The 18527-nt window shown below is 35.4% G+C and overlaps 1 protein-coding gene across 3 annotated transcripts in view; it reads right to left on the reverse strand.

Moving 5' to 3' along the window:
• LOC115219534 (protocadherin beta-15) overlaps positions 1–18527 on the reverse strand; it is a 171040-nt gene that overhangs the window by 121663 nt on the left and 30850 nt on the right. For all 3 annotated transcript variants that reach the window (XR_005001978.1, XR_005001977.1, XM_036509238.1), the window contains exon 2: positions 7468–7676. The gene's annotated coding sequence lies outside the window, so the exon portion shown is untranslated. The remainder of the gene's footprint in view (positions 1–7467; positions 7677–18527) is intronic.

Below are 18527 nucleotides of genomic sequence, written 5' to 3' on the forward strand. Positions count from 1 at the left end.
TCTTGCACACCACATCTGATGCTTCTTATGTCCAACTTTTCTCTCAAGGCACTTACACTCTGTCGAGTATGCACACAGACATTACACATCCATCGGAGCATACTGGCTTCATTTCTTGTGAGCTTACGCATGTCCTCAGCAGTCATGGCCCATGTTTCATTGCCATGTAGCATGGCTGTTCGTACACATGCATCATACAGTCTACCTTTTACTCTGAGTGAGAGGCCCTTTGTCACCAGCAGAGGTAAGAGCTCTCTGAACTTAGCCCACGCTATTCTTATTCTAGCAGCTACACTTTCAGCACACCCTACCCAACTTCTGACTCGGTCACCTAGGTAATGGAACTATCAACTACTTCTAGTTTTTCTCCCTATGTGGCAGAAGTTGTTCTCTGCACATTTTCAGTGTTTATTGCTCCTGAGCACTGCCACATACAAAAGCTATCTTCCTAGTTAGCCTTCCTTTGATATTGCTGCACCTCTTATGTGTCCATAGCTTACACTGGGTACATCTTATAGAGTTTCTACCTACACCTTTTCTACAGATCGAGAAGGGCCATCTACCTGAAGGGATTTGTGGTTTGTCTGCCTTCCTAATTATTAAGACTTTGGTTTTAGCTAGATTGACTCTAAGGCCCTTCTATTCTAATCCTTGATTCCACACCTGAAACTCCTCCTCTAGTTCTGATAGTGACTCAGCAATTAGAGCAAGGTCGTCAGCATAGAGGAGCACCCAAGAGTATCGTGTCTCTTGAACTCCTCTGTTATTGCCTGGAAGACTTTGATAAATAAGAGGGGGCTGAGGACTGGCATATATATATATGTATATGTATATATATATATATATATAATATATTAAATTAAAGACAAAACCACTATTAGGCAAATCAAGCAATGAAAAACTAAAGCCAATACATAAGATTATTTAATTTATATTATTTAAATATATATGTATATATATATATATGATATATATTATATATATATATATATATATATATATATAGATATATGTATATGCATATGTGTGTATATATATATATATGTATATGTGTGTATATATATATATATGTATATGTGTATATATATATATATGTATATTCGTGTATATATATATATATATATATATATAATATATATCTATATATGTATATTTGTGTATATATTTATATTTATATATATATATTGATATGTCTGTATATGTGTGTATATATATATGTATATATATATATATATTGATATGTCTATATATGTGTGTGATGACATATAAATGCTTATGTATAAGTGTACTTATATGGCATGTGCTACATGTATGTGTTCTGCATATGAGTAGTTGTGTGTGATATGATATATATATACATATCATATCGTTTTCACATTTACTTTTCCATGTTTTCATGAGTCACATGGAATTTGTTGAAGCAGATTTTCTATGGTTGGGTGCCCTTCCTCTTACCAACTGTTTTCAAGGACTTTCCTTGACTTTCAGAGATACCTTCACAATTCAAAGAATGGCAGAAATAGAAATATTCCATTTGTAGTCATTCACAATGCCAAAAACTACAACTTGTATATGGTTAAATGAGCAATACCTTCCAATTCTATACCAGTCAACAAATTTAGGAGACTTATAGCCTCAAATTATTGATATTTGAAGACAACCACCAAATATTAAAAGAGTTTTGACAAAGATGCATCAGGAGATGAAATAATACAGGTACAAAAAAATGTAAAAACCCACATTGTGGAATATGTGAACTGATTGAAAAGAGCGAAACCTGAACTTTCAAGAATGGCAAGGAATTAAGTGTTCTGCAAATATGAATTACAAAATGAAAAATCTCATTTACTGCATTGTTTGTCTACAATGCAATTGAAAGTACATAGGCCAAACGATCAAAATTAAGTGAAAGGGTTAGGGTGCATAAGTAACAAATCAGATTTGACCTGTTAGAAATGTTGCATGTAGTGAATGTTTAAACATTTGTGCAAACAGAAAATGCAAAATAAAGGAAGAAATTATGAAAGGCAAAAGAGAATACTTTATAAGAATTCTAAATCTGGAACTGAACCACAAATAGTGAAAACCATTGTTAAATGCTACTTCTGTACGAATTACATTATGTGGGTGTTTGAAAAGTCCTCTAATTAAACACATCATATCTTCCTTAATACTTCAATTAAATCTGCCCACTAAGATAACCTATCTGTTATACTGTTATCAATGATCTACATTTCCTCTCTCTTTCTGTCACATTTACGTATTTCTCTCCTACATACACTCTACTCTGCTGTTGAATATTCTGTATATACAAAAACTCCTTTCCTTAAAAGGTCTTTGTTAATCTCCTTTTCTAATAATTTTAAAGATTTATTTTTATATAATTAATAATTTTTAATTTAAGAAAACCTTCCAAATGTTTGAGCATATCAAGGATGTTCCCTAAAATGTTTTTTAAAAACCTTACACACACACACAAATGTATGTGTTGTGTGTGTATCATCATCTTCATCATAGCTTTTATGGCTACACTTCCATGCTTGTATAGAGGGGACAAAATTTGTCAAGGCAGATGCCCTCCCTCTCACCATTCCCCACATATTTCCAAGCAGTGTTTTTTGGGCAAGTGTTTTCTGCTATAGCCCCAGGCCGACCAATGCCTTGTGAGTGGATTTGGTAGACAGAAACTGAAAGAAGCCTGTCATGTATATGTATATATATATATATATATATATATATATGTGTGTGTGTGTGTATGTGTTTGTGTGTCTGTGTTTGTCTCCCTAGCATTGCTTGACAACCGATGCTGGTGTGTTTACATCCCCGTCACTTAGCGGTTCGGCAAAAGAGACTGATAGAATAAGTACTGGGCTTACAAAGAATAAGTCCCGGGGTCGAATTGCTCGACTAAAGGTGGTGCTCCAGCATGACCGCAGTCAAATGACTGAAACAAGTAAAAGAGAGTAAAAGAGAGTAATCCTTCAAATGGCCAGATGTGATTTTGTGGAATTTTGAATGATATTGCTTGTATGACAGTGAAAGTTGTTGACGACTATATTGTATTGTTCAATGTAAAGTGAAAACACACACACACATGTATGCATACATATATAAACAATGGGGCTCTTTCAGATCCTCTAAGCCAAATCCACTCATAAGGCTTTGGTCTGCTTGGGGTTATAGTATTTTGTGTATATAAAAGTGCAGGTATGACTATGATTAATAAGTTTAGTTTCTAATCACATGCTTTTGGCTCCAGTTCCACTAAGGGTCTAGTGTCTTTGGTCAAGTGTCTTCGGTCAAGTGTCTTTTTCTGTAGCCCAAAGCTGAAAAAAGCCTGATGAGTGAATATGGTCAGCACAAACTAAAAGAAGGAAGAATGTTCTAAGTCTTTTATAAGCTAAATATACAGAATATACAACAGTAGAGTAGAGTGTATTTAAGAGAGAAATATGTAAATGTGACAAAAAGAGAAAGAGGAAATGTAGACCATTGACAACAGTATAACAGATAGGTTATTGTAGTGGGCAGATTTAATTGAAGTATTAAGGAAGATATGATGTCTTTAATTAGAAGATTTAAATTGAAAAAAATTAGTAATCAGTTGACTAGAGCATGGTCTCTGTATGATCAAAACTGTTACATTAGAGAACTACTTTTATTTGAAAAGACATTAAATGGCAGTAGGAATCATTCTTATTGACTGTTTCCAAGTATTTGATTTGAGAAACCATTTGAAATATCTGAGGGCTTTAAGCTGAATTTTGGTGAAGAAAGATTTGGAAACAATACTCTTTACTCTCTTTTACTTGTTTCAGTCATTTGACTGCGGCCATGCTGGAGCACCGCCTTTAGTCGTGCAAATCGACCCCGGGACTTATTCTTTGTAAGCCCAGTACTTATTCTATCGGCCTCTTTTGCCGAACCGCTAAGTGACGGGGACGTAAACACACCAGCATCGGTTGTCAAGCGATGTTGATCGGACAAATACAGACACACAAACATACACACACATATATACATATATATACATATATACGGCGGGCTTCTTTCAGTTTCCGTCTACCAAATCCACTCACAAGGCATTGGTCGGCCCGGGGCTATAGCAGAAGACACTTGCCCAAGGTGCCACGCAGTGGGACTGAACCTGGAACCATGTGGTTGGTAAGCAAGCTACTTACCACACAGCCACTCCTGCACCTATATTTCATAACTTTTAGAAATACACATTATACATGCCCTGTTGGAATAGTTATAAGGTTTAGCAAACATATTAATCTCCACTTGATTTCGTAGCTTTTGTGTGTGTGCGTGTGTGTGTGTAAGAGAGAGAGAGAGAGTGTGTGTGTGTGTGTAATTGTGCAAGAATGGCTCTGTGATTAAGAAGCTTACTTTACTGCTGCATTGGGTTTGAGTTTGAGATCGCTGCATGGTACCTAATAACTAAAACTATGACTTCAAATGGAAATTAATATCTTTACCAACCTTATAACTATTTCTAGTCATGTATACTGTGCAATTTTGCGAGTTAGGAAATATTGTTTCCAAATCTTTCTTCACCGAAGTTCAGTTCAAAAGTCTCAAATATTTCAATGGTTTCTCAAACCACATACTTGAAAATAGTCAATAAGAATGATTTCCACTTCAATATGATGTCTTTTTCAAATAAAAGTAATTCATTAATGTGGCTGTTTTGATCATAAACACTATGCTCTATCCAACATACACGCATGTGTGTGTGTGTGAGTGTGTTGTAAGTGTGTGTGAGTGTGTTGTGAGTGTGTGTGTGTGTGTGAGTGTGTGTGAGTGTGCATGTGTGTGTGTGTTGTGTGTGTGTGTGTGTGTGTGTGTGTGTGAGTGTGTGAGTGTGTGTGTGCGTGTGTGTGTGTGTGTGTGAGTGTGTGTGTTGTGTGTGTTGTGTGTGTGTGTGTGTGGTGTGTGTGTGTGTTGTGTGTGTGTGTGTGTTGTGTGTGTGTGTGTGTTGTGTGTGTGTGTGTGAGTGTGTGTTGTGTGTGTGTGAGTGTGTGTGTGTGTGTGAGTGTGTGAGTGTGTGTGTGCGTGTGTGTGTGTGTGTGAGTGTGTGTGTGTGTGTGTTGTGTGTGTGTGTGTTGTGTGTGTGTTGTGTGTATGTGTGTGTGAGTGTGTGTGTGTGTGAGTGTTGTGGTGTGTGAGTGTGTGTGTTGTGTGTTGTGTGTGTGTGTGGTGTGTGTGTGTGTGAGTGTTGTGTGTGTGTGAGTGTGTGTGTGTGAGTGTGTGTGTGTGTTTGTGTGTAAGTGTGTGTGTGTTGTGTGTGTGTGTGTGAGTGTGTGTGTGTGTGAGTTTGTGTGAGTGTGAGTTTGTGTGTGTGTGTGTGTGTGTGCGTGTGTACACAAATGTAAACGTTAAAATGGTGGAAGTGATGGAAACTGGTTTGTACACCTACATCTGGGTCTCTCACTCATTGGCTTCCTTTTCAATCTTCATTTGCACCACCACTGCTTTTTCATTACTCTCTCATCTTTCCATTACTATCCTATTCACTGTGCCATGTTTATCTGTTTGAGAAGGAATTAATAAGGAATCTGTCCGGATTCCATTTACCCTTACCTTCCTGCCACCAGCCACATCACTCTTCTAACCTTTCTGTCTCTTAAATCAAGATGCTTGTGTGACAAATGATTGTATCAGATCTGTTAATGTCCAACATACCCCTACCATCGCTTCTCTGTAATGCTAGCCATCACACTCTCCCCTCAAGGTCACTCACTATTGATATCCATCTATCTCTTGTACCATTGCCCAGCCCCTTCTTATGGCTGTCCATTATTTACTTTCTTCACCAGCAATCATCACCATTTTGCTCTTCTAGCCATCACTCTCTCTCTTTCTCTCTCCCAAGTTACTCATTATTGACATCCGTCACTTTCTTGCTCTCTTTCTTACCTGCAAGAATAGCTGTCATCATGCTATCAGCTATTTTTCTTCTTCGCTCCCTGCTATTACCGTGTTTCCTACATTACTTTCTCCTCCAACATCATAACACCATATTCTCACTTACTTTACCTTCTCAACCAAACTCACCTCCTGTCATCATCCCTCTTTCTTTCATTCACCAGGTCACATTGCCTGAATAGTGGGAGACAATGTAAAGTAGTTGAGGGTTGTTTAGTCTTGTGATGTACAATGCAACCTCACTGGTATTCTGATAAAATGCACCCAGTGGACTCTGTAGAGTGTTAGGGAAGATGTGGGGAGTCTAGAGTTGAGAGCACTGTTTAAATAATAATAATAATATTGAAATTATTGTATACAGTGCTCAGGTGAACCACAACTTGTCAGAAAGTGCATATAAAGTACATGCAGTAATGTAAAAATGTCTGGAAAGCGAACAATGTATGAGTCAGATACATGCTTGTGTATGTATGGAGGGGAGAAAATCAGGTGTAGTGTAGGTGAATCTCTTAGTTTTGTTGAGGATATAAAAGTGTTGGTATAATAAAATACACATGGAAATTTTGTTAAAAGGTTGGTGTTGAAAACAATGTCTATCAGTAGAAGCCAATCTAAAAGTAAAATGTACAAGTTAAATGTGTTATGCCAACCTAAGAAGGTAGTAACTCCAATTAAGATCTGATTTGGATGTTCTGACCAATAGATTGTGGGGAGATAATGATGATGCCACCCACACATATACTCATACATATAAATGTATGTATGTATACTCTTTACTCTTTTACTTGTTTCAGTCATCCGACTGCGGCCATGCTGGAGCACCGCCTTTTAGTCGAGCAAATCGACCCCGGTACTTATTCTATCGATCTCTTTTGCCGAACCGCTAAGCGACGGGGACGTAAACACACCAGCATCGGTTGTCAAGCAATGCTAGGGAGAGAAACACAAACATACACACACATAAATATATATATATATATATACATATATACGACAGGCTTCTTTCAATTTCCGTCTACCAAATCCACTCACAAGTCATTGGTCGGCCCGGGGCTATAGTAGAAGACACTTGCCCAAGATGCCACGCAGTGGGACTGAACCCGGAACCATGTGGTTGGTTAGCAAGCTACTTACCACACAGCCACTCCTGCGCCTTTATTTTATGTATGTACACTTTATTTAAAAAAAAATTATTAAACAACTTTAGAGTAGACTTGAAATTATAACAACAGGAAAGTTTTTCTTGACCTCAAAAATATACATTATGGAATAAAGAACAAAGAAAAGAAATAGACAAACATTTTCAAGAATGAAGAGTTGAAACAAAGAATTTGAAAAAATAAATAATAATCTAAATTGGACAGATAGCAGGTCTTCTTTTAATGTAAAGAACCCCCCAAAATGCAAAGTATTTCAGATCTTATATCTGTTATTGAACAAATGCCCTGATATAATTTTTTGCATATAGATTTCTATAAACTTTAGTGTGGTTCAGTTTAAAAGTTTGAAACTAGAATAATTCATGTGTCTACTTACATAAAAAATCTGAGATCCACTGTAAAATCCATTTCTGAGGAGTCAATTTTGAAGATGTTTTTAATAAGTAAGTCCGAGGAAAAGTGCTAACTTGAGACAATACAATAAGATTTGACACAACTTTGTCAAATCTGTTGTACCAGTTACCATCACAGCTCTTAATATTCCTTATTAACGGTATTCAGGGTGCTGCATCAACATCAGCAAGCCTAAAAATGTAAAAAATTTTCAATATATTATAAATTTCTAAACTGCAACAAAAAACAGTTTAATAAACTTTGTTGGAGTAAACATGATACATTCTCGGCAATATGAAATACATACAAGCATTAGACTTTTAAATTCTGTTTCCAAAACAAGGCACTTTCTATCAAGTTGTGTGACAATGTCAAAAGTTTTCATGACTAAGCCAGTGTAAGAAACAAAATATGGAAGTTTGTGAACAAACCTGTATAGCTGATTGGATGAGTGTACTATGAGGTGAACTAGAAAGGTCACTATAATCTCATAGGCTATTTGAAAGCTTGCTAATATTTGAAGAATATAACAATAAGTATATGTGCATGATGAACTTAGGTGTTTCGTATATCAATAGGTTGTTTAGGAAATTAACTACTACAAATTTCAAATGAAACACTGACAACCTGAAGAAAAGGAAAAAGCGGAATGTTAAATTTGCGAGTATTAATTTTTTTCCTGATTAAATACAAGACCAGGGCTTACTACTCATGTAAATTTGTTCTTGAATCTATATACATAAATAATGGCCATCTGCTTGATAGGCAAAAATTCATTGACCAATGCTACAAGCACAGGCTCATTGATGTTCCGTGTAAGGCTTCTCTGTTTTCTATTGGCTTTACAACAGTCTTTACTTTTTCTGTATTTGTTAACTTAATCAATACTTCTGTTTCTCTTTTCACAATCACCATTTTTCGATCTCCCACTCACTCTCTGTATAAAACACACTACCTGATCCTTCGTTTACAAAATTACATTATTCTTGTATTCTATTCACATTTACTTCACAAACTTTAAACTTTAGGTGGAGGCACATGGCCTAGTGGTTAGAGCAGTGGACTCGCGGTCGAGGGATCGTGGGTTCGAATCTCAGACCGGACGATGTGTGTGTTTATGAGTGAAACACCTAAGCTCCACGCGGCTCTGGCAGAAGGTAATGGCGAAACTTCTGCTGACTCTTTCGCCACAACTTTCTCTCACTCTTTCCTCCTGCATCTTGCAGCTCACCTGTGATGGACTGGTGTCCCGTCCAGGTGGGGAACCTATATGCCAAGAGACCAGGAAACCGGCCCTTATGAGCCAGGCATGGCTCAAGAAGGAACAAACAACAACAACAACAAACTTTAGGTATTCTGAAAATTAATCTTTATCATGTAGCTTATGCTGGATAATTTTCATGGAGGATATGCATGTAGAATGAACACTATCTTACTTTCTTGTCACCTCAATAAAATAGAAGGAAGCTTGCAAAACAATCCCACCCTTGGAATTTTGAAGGATATATGTAAATCTGATCTGTTCATCAAAAGGTAGAGAACACCTGAGAATGTATTATCATTCTTTTATATATTTTCTTAGTTCGGGTTTCCAAAAAACTAGATATTGAAACAAAAGTATGTGCAAATAAATGTAGCTCTATATTTTCATGCATGTGTATTTAGTAATGTGTGTGTTTATGCATATCATCATCATCATCATCATCAACAGCATCACCATTTTAATGACTGTTTTTCTTACTGACGTGGCTGGAAAAGTCTGCTGTCACTGTTCTCTTCAACATTTTTCTAAATCCTGTGAAACCAACAGACTGAGATTGCACACACCATTTATTCCATGGCTTCCCATGTCTACTTTTGCCACAGAAAGTTTATAACACATTTGCTTTCGGCACTCATCCATTCACATCAAATTTCCATTTCATTGTATTAATTTCTCCTGTCCACACATTGACTAATGACTTTAACCCTTTAGTGTTTAAACCGGCTGTATCTGGCCCAAATATTCTACACATTTTATGCTCAAACTGGCCAGAACCAGCATCTCACACCTACCCTGCAATGTCATTCTAAAAATAAGCAATTATATCTTTCCTATCTTGAAGCTACAAAATAATATCAGATAAACTTTTTTTAATGTGAATAAATAAGGATTACTTTTGACAAATTAATCTGAATGCTAAAGGGTTAATGTCCAACTGTATTCTTAACTCACTTTATCTGAGTTAAAACTTCATATTTAACATATCATATTTCACTTCAGTTGTACAGATCTTAAAAATTTGCTGTTCATTTTATCACAACTATTTAGTATCACACTTCCATAGGTGAGGTGACAAGGGAGAAAATATGTCGGTGCTCTATGACTTAGGTGCTATGAAACTTCTCATGGTCAGAATATTGAGTGTCAAATATTTTCAAATTTGCTGTATAAAAATGATATAAAAAAAGTTAACTTAATCTAACCACGTATGTTTACTTGAGCATTTAAGTCAAAATATGTTCAGTTGATCTGTTTTGATGTGATGTTTAATTTTATAAATGCATATTTATAGTATCATCTCATTCTTAGAGATACAAGTGTATCAGCCTCCTTAAAGTGTTGGATAGATGAGACTACTCAGCCTGCTAGAAATAGCAACCAAATTCCTTCATATTACACCTCTCTGCCTTTAAGAATGTTGTCGAGTGTATTAACTAATGCAGTCTTAGATGTGCAAAAAGACAGGTTGATCAGGGATGGAAAAACTTTGATCATATGTCTGTTTGATCAAAGCAGACTGAATTTTAAAACACCCATCAACACTGCTTAAAACCTCAAGTTTTAGTTGATCTAAAGCATCTTAATTCTCCTCTACAGTGTGTCTCCTTTGTTCTTATTGTGGTTGTTACCGTCTATTGGTATTGTTATTGTTCATTAGTCTGACATGAGATCAAGTAAATCTTAAAGGTATTTTTCGACTGTTTTTGGTCATTACATATTTTTTTGTTTTTCAAGCATAGGGTATCTAAGAAATCTGCTATCCTTCCATACTGCTATCCTTCCATACTTTTATTATTTTAAGCACCAAGCCAGCTCCAATCAAAAAGACTCTTATCAAATGCACTTTTTTCTGAAATCATCCAGTCTCTATTCTGTTCTTAGACACACTGTATCAATGACCACATTATCCAGTTGTGTCTTTCCATTCTTTTTAAGAGAGTGAGGTCTGATATGACAAAGAATGGGTTACTATTTCCAGTAGGTCGAGTGACCACACAGATATCCTTTTATGGTTACCTTGCAGCATTTGCACCTACACACCTTGCATTGCATGATTAATTAAGCGACCAACACAGTATTTATATCGCCTGATACATTCTGTATCTCAATACATATTCAAGATAGGCGGGCAGCTTTTCTTCCTAAATTCATTATTGCTTCTAGGCAAAGTCACTTGTATTGATAATTTCACAATTCCACGAAAGAACTGATATAATTATCTATACATAATTATCTGTATGTATGTTCATTTAAATCTATATGTGGGTGGGAATATCTCAATTTATATCATTATATGTTTAAGTTAGGAATATTTTGTAAATTCAAGAACAGTATGCATTAATTTTTAAACATTAGTTGACAAAATTGATGACTGAAGCTCAGAAACAATTATATGTATTTGTATGTAATTATTTGCATGTAGGTGTACTGTTACTCTGGAGTTTAAAAAATCCTCCATGAATTCCTTGCTTTCTTTTTTTTTAATTTTTATTTGCAACTGTAATTCTTGGCATAGATTAACAACTTGCTTTTCTCCTTCCTACTAGCTAGCCTGGTTGTAGGTCTGAGTATGCATATATATATACATATGCATATGTATAGAAGGAAGTGTATGTTCTACTCATTTAAACTGATCCTTTTGACCTTAGTTCCATTGTGTATTCATCTGTTTAGCTATTTACATGTATGCATGGTTATGTGTGTGAATGTAGGAGTCAGTCTCTTTCCCTTTTATATATTCTTCTTATTCTATTTTTCTCTTCTCCTTTTGTTTCCTTCCCCACTTTTTTACCCTAACCTCCATCTGTGTGTATGTTTGTTCCTGTATGCACACTTGCTAGCATTTCCTTCTCCCCTTGCTAAGTGTTTTACTTCTACTTTTCTCTGGTCAAAAGCCAACTTGTAATTTCAACCAAGTGTATGTCCCTCTATCTTTCATCACAGTGCTGTGTCTTCATCTTCTTGCTAATCTATTCCTGTCTGAGGAGCTGTCTATACAGTAAGATAACTTTAGAGTAACAGGTCACTGGATTAACCTAAATAAACTCATCCCATATGTATGTATATATTTTTCTGTTCAGTTTTGTTTTACTTGTCTGAGTCATTGAACTGTAATCATACTGAAGCACTGCCTTGAAGGTTTAGTCTATCAAACTGAACTCAGAGCTATTTGAAATTTGATACTTATTCTATCAGCCTCTTTTTGTTGAACTTCTAAGTTACAGGAACACAAACAAAGCAACACAGGTTGTCGAGCAGTCAGAGATAAACACTAATCTACCTACTTTCAAACTGGCTTCTACACAGTTTTCCTCTATCAGCTTCACTCTCAAGGCATTTTGTGTGTGTGTGTGTGTGTGTGTGTCAGAGAGAGAGAGAGGGAGAGAGAGAGAAAGTGAATTTATCTCTCTTTCCACATGCATACACAGTTTCTCTACAAGTCAACAAAACCAGTAAGTTTCCATAGTCTTCCAGAGATTAACTGCACCATTGAGTCTAGGCAAACTTAATCTAGTTTGCTGACTTCACAATTTTATATTCTGCCCAAAGTCACAGCTTGTTATGCTTGCATTTGAAGGAAATTTTAACCATCAATGTGTGCTGTCAGTTAACCCTACTTGAACAGATCAAAAGATCATAAGCATTTAAGCTGTGACCATGTTATTGTTATTCTTTCTGTGAAGCAGACTATATTATCCAATGCATTCTCTTTCTTTTAGGATGGTAGTGTGTACCTTTAGGGAGATTTGGCAGCTGTTGTTGATCAAATTTTTGTTAAAATGTGGGATGACCAAAACAGCAGAGTACCTAATTAAATATATTGAGTAATTAGTTATATCCCTTTATGTTTTGTGTTCAAATTCTGGTGACACTGACTTTACCTTTGAAGCCTCAGGGTTTAGTAAAACAAGGGCCAGTTGTTGATTCAATCATTTTGAACCTTTTGCTCAAAATACTAAAGAAGTTTCTGCATTGGTTCTTCTGCAGAAACTTCCACAAATCACACTCTACTGGATAATGTAATCTTGTGTGCATATAGGTGCAGGAGTGGCTGTGTGGTAAGTAGCTTGCTTACCAACCACATGGCTCCGGGTTCAGTCCCACTGCGTGGCATCTTGGGCAAGTGTCTTCTGCTATAGCCCCGGGTCGACCAATGCCTTGTGAGTGGATTTGGTAGACGGAAACTTAAAGAAGTCTGTCGTATATATGTATATATATATATTTGTATGTGTGTGTCTGTGTTTGTCCACCTAGCATTGCTTGACAACCGATGCTGGTGTGTTTACGTCCCTGTCACTTAGCGGTTCAGAAAAAGAGACCGATAGAATAAGTACTGGGCTTACAAAGAATAAGTCCCGGGGTCGATTTGCTCGACTAAAGGCGGTGCTCCAGCATGGCCGCAGTCAAATGACTGAAACAAGTAAAAGAGTAAAAGAGTAAAAGATACCGTGTCTGACACAAAGATGGTATGAATATGGCTGGAATGTAGTTGAGTGTAGATTTACTCTTGTGGTTAAACAACAAGGGAACACATTTGTATCCCTGCGCTAATGTTACAAATCAATATTTCTCATTAAGAATTATTGGTGAGTTCAAACTTGTTCTTTTCTAATACATCAGAACAATCACACATCTCTTGATGAATGTCCCTCATCCTTTTCCTGTTTTGCCTTATGAAAAAATGAATATCAAATAATTCTTAAACTCTGTTGGGCTTTTAGAAAAACAAAAAGCCAAGATTTCACAGTGAGTAGCAGGTGTAAAACGAACCCATTTTTGGATTGAGTGTTAGTCTGTTCTCAGTAACTGTCTCAGAGATTATGGTTTCTAGTCTTGATAGCAGGTGGGATGATGCCATTCTAAATAATAGAATTCTGCTTAAAAAACAACCAAATATTCACAAGAGACTTAAACTCAGTACATAATATTTCAAAAATTTTGCTTCTAAATTACTGAAAATTAACATCTTATTATCAGATGTCTTTTGATACTGGAAATTGTATTTTCCATGTCAAATAAATATTGATGATGTATATTGCAAGATAACTGAGAGACATCTGTATCGTTAATATATTTATTAACCAGATACTTATTATAACTATTTGTCTTAAATTAACTTGAGAAGAGTCATTGTGATTAGTTATACAAAATAAGAAATTTTACATGGATTATGTTTGTTTTGGGTATATTATTTAGCTTATTGGTATAAATATACATGCATAATATTTTGCTGAAATGAAAGCTTTTTTTTTTCGTTTCTTTTTCCTATATATTTCTTGTCTGACAGCTCTATGGTCATCCTATTCTAAATGAGTATTTATAGGAAATCACTATCAACTCACAGAGATATTATTTTTCTCACTAATGAGTATGTGCATCAAATATTCATTCTTAGTGCTGTAGTTAGTCGGAGGCTGCATGGGTGATAACCATGCAACAGTCAAAAGCTGTCTTGAGCTGATTTTGGATATCTTCCACCTCATTTCATTTTTAAATAAAATATGTTGCTGCTGATATAAAAATAGAAAATGATTGTTCCCATTTACTTTTGTTTTGAATTAGAAGAGATTTCCTTGAGTGGCCAATTAAATATTACAAATGTTAAAAGCAACTTTCCTAGTATGACTACGTAGGACACTGATTATATTTTTATGAGAAAAGTATACAGAAGGGGTTTTCTTTCTCTCTCTCTCTCTCTCACTCTCTCCCCCTCTCTCTCTGTTTCTCTCTCTCTTTGTGTTTCTTTCTGTTTCTCTCTTTCTCTTTCTGTCTCATACTTACATGCACTCTCTTTTTCACACACACACACACACTCTCTCTCTTTGTCTATCTCTCCTCTTGTATATATATGTACAACTATGTACAGTTATTAATATAAACATAAAGGTGCACACACACATACATACATACATACACAGATGCACATGCATGTATATGCACACACAGACATGTGCACACACAGACATGTGCACACAAGTGCAAGTAGACACACATAGAAAAGCAGAAAAGCATAATTTCACATATTGTTCATTGTTTAATAGTGCTCTACAGCTGTTTCGTAAGCAATAAACAATATTATTTGTACCATTATATAATTAAGATGAGGTGAACATCACTTTTAAATTAAATTAATTATCTTAATTACATAATTATATAAATACCGATGTTTATTGAACTGAAATATCTATTGAGCATAATTGAATTATGAGCTACACGTGAAATGTTTGCTTTTCTGCTTGTGTTTTAAATATGTTGCTTTAAATGATGAGTTTAGCCAGTTCTGTATATACATGCAAGTTTGTTTCACCTAGATTTATTATATAAATGTACTGGAATTTAGTGGTGTGTCAATGATGGAGCTCTTAATTACAGTGGATATATTTTTTTATGTTTATATTTCAGTTCTTTCTGCCTTTCTCTCTTGAACCTCTAGCTATTGTGGATATTATTTGATGTTTATCTATCAATTCACTCTATGAAATATACATGTATTTGTAACACTATTTACACATTTGTAAATAGCTTTATACATATACTAGCAGTATCGCCTGGTGTTGCTCGGGTTTGTAAGGGAAATAACTATATAAGCATTTTTAGAGATGTAAAGTATAATAGCCATCTCAATATGGCTAACCACAAAGGGGGGGTTACTGTAGCTTTTTACGTTCTAAGATTTAATAATAAATTTTTAGAGAGTTATTACTTCCCTTATATATGCAAAAAATGCATTAAAAATGGGAAAAATTGATGGTAAATTTTTTTTTTAAATCGTAGACTCATCGTAGACGTGCGCTAATACCCAGAAGGGCTCGATATGAATCACGACTATAAGATACCCGGTTTTGGTTAAACTGCTCCGCAAAATATGGGAGTAGTTAGGAATCTAAATCGTAGGAGACAGACAGCACACAACCTCACTTTTATATATAAAGATATGTGTGTATGTGAGTATGCATGTTGTGTGTTTCCCTTGCCTTGACATTTATATACTAAATGTAAAAAATAAATTCACTGTTGTACTCAGTGTCTTTGTTTACAATCCTCCACAGAAGCATGTCTGTCCATTGAGCTGTCCATTGTTTGAGTACTTGAAGAAATAGTACCTTACGTGGATACAGGTAAGTGTCGGCAACAGCAGAAAAGCTTCATTGAGAAACTCGTGTCAACAAGTCTTATTCGACCCATGCTAAAGTGATGATTTATATACATATATACATATGCACAATTCACATTAAACATTATATATGTATGTGCATGTGTGTTGTCGTTATCCCTACAATATACATTAAATATAATATCCTTAAATTTATTTGTATACATACAGGAGTGGCTGTGTGGTAAGTAGCTTCCTAACCAACCACATGGTTCTGGGTTCAGTCCCACTGCGTGGCATCTTGGGCAAGTGTCTTCTGCTATAGCCCCGGGCCGACCAATGCCTTGTGAGTGGATTTGGTAGACGGAAACTGAAAGAAGCCTGTCGTATATATGTATATATATATATAAGTGTGTGTGTATATGTTTGTGTGTCTGTGTTTGTCCCCCTAGCATTGCTTGACAACCGATGCTGGTGTGTTTACGTCACTTAGCGGTTCGGCAAAAGAAACCGATAGAATAAGTACTGGGCTTACAAAGAATAAGTCCCGGGGTCGATTTGCTCGACTAAAGGCGGTGCTCCAGCATGGCCGCAGTCAAATGACTGAAACAAGTAAAAGAGTAAAAGAGTATATACATATGTATGCATATATAGGATATTATCCCTAGAGGGAATTTATCTACTCATCACCTGCTGGCCAAAATAACTCAATAATTATTATTCTGTGTTGGCATAACTGTAATTTTTGTGCTGTGCTGAATGTGTGTGTGTGTGTGTGTGTGTGTGTGTGTGTGTGTGTGTGTTGTGTGTGTGTGTGTGTGCAAGAGCAATGTAGCCTCAGGAAAGTTTGACTGCTTTATTTGAAATGACACTATCGTAATTTGATAGATTCACCTGAAAAAATTTCAGACAAAATTTATGCTAGGGTTATGATGACACCTATGTTAATATGATCATAAGAAGTACATGATTGAAGAAGAAGAATGAAAAGTTGAGCTCAGCATCCAAGCGGACTGCTTCTGTAATTAGAGGATGTGACACAGGATAAACAATATGAATTGGTATCTGAAATACTACTTTATGAACTTGCATATGATATGATTATCAGAGAAGTAAGATAAAACCTTGTAATGGTAATAAATGAGTGAACAATGGTTCTTGAGTTGAAGAGATAGCAGTGAGAATAACACACATACAAATAAAAGTCATTTAATTGTGTAACAAAGAATATAATGATCCAAACAGATCCAAACAGAATAAAAAAAAGCTCAGAAAATATATCTCAGTATAAAAATAACTACACAGTGTATAGTGTGTACAGAAATGAATTCACTTATGAAGTGACCACATTATTGATTCATGACAATATATAAAAAAATTCTATTTATGATGCATGATAAAGTTAACAGAGAATCACAGCTGTTCACAGCAAAATGTCCAATTAAATATGGTCTGTTTGAGATATAGTTCGTATTCACAAAACTGTGGTGGAGTTCATGTTTATGAAAATGTTTACAAAAATATTAATATGAATTAACTGGAAAAAGTTCTAGATGATATTCCTAACAACAAGTGATGTGAGCATAAAATGTTTTGCATGTCTTTTCATAATGGGTGTTTGTTAATAAGGATAAAATATAATATTTTTATGATGTGTGTGTAAGTATATATGCATTTATGAAAACATTTTGTTCTTAGTAATGCAGATATGTGTTGATAACATTGACACACTCTGGTTATCAATGAAAAACAACAGCTTTTATAATTGTCAGTTGGCTCAAATGAAGATGGTCTAAGTGTCTGCATATGCATATATTATGATTCCTTGATTCACTTCTTTATTTGCAGCATGCATTGAGGGAGATCTCTGATCCACATTCTAGCATCTCATTAACTCTGGTTTTGGAAGGATGTCAGAGACAACTGAACTTCAGTCATATCTCCAATATTCTTCCTTTTGTCATCAAAGACCTGTTTTCTGTCACTTTTTACAACACATAAATACACACAAATACAGATGATACGCCTCTCCTTTTGTACATAAATGTCATCCACATACAATCTAGACACCTCAAGACAATAGAGGTATCATAGATGTCTTCCAATGGGGCTATGATATCTTCACTACTCCACAAAGATACAACCACTATATATATCCAGAGAATATTCTTGCATAACACTCTTCTTGAACAGCATGTGCTCAAAGCTGTCAGACTTACTTCAACTTGAATAATACACTATTTCTCATGGTAACTTCACATATATTACATTGTCAAACTTCCATCACAAAAAGTAGATTTCTTTCTCAGTTGATAAAATACCCCAACACTGATTAGTTGCTGCTTTTCAACAGACCTAAAGTTTGACACGCATTGGAATATTACTCCCAAATCTGGGTTTAGAGTGCTGCCAAACTCATAAGCATCATTGACTGCTTGTGAGACAACTAGTGTTCTAATTGTATTAGTACTTTTTAACTGTCATACCTTACATCATGTTTATGTTCTTTAAAGTTCCTTGTATTTTTACAGTTTTCCTACCCCTACTTTCTGGCATATTTTCTGTCAGAAAAGATTGAGATGCCTACAATATACAGATATTGTTGTTCTAGTTCCTGGTTATTATATCTGGATGGCTTACAAAGATCTTATGAATTTGGAATAGCATGTGCTAGATGATTGTGACC

The sequence above is a fragment of the Octopus sinensis genome, linkage group LG14 (assembly GCF_006345805.1).
Source record: "Octopus sinensis linkage group LG14, ASM634580v1, whole genome shotgun sequence".
NCBI lineage: Eukaryota > Metazoa > Mollusca > Cephalopoda > Octopoda > Octopodidae > Octopus > Octopus sinensis.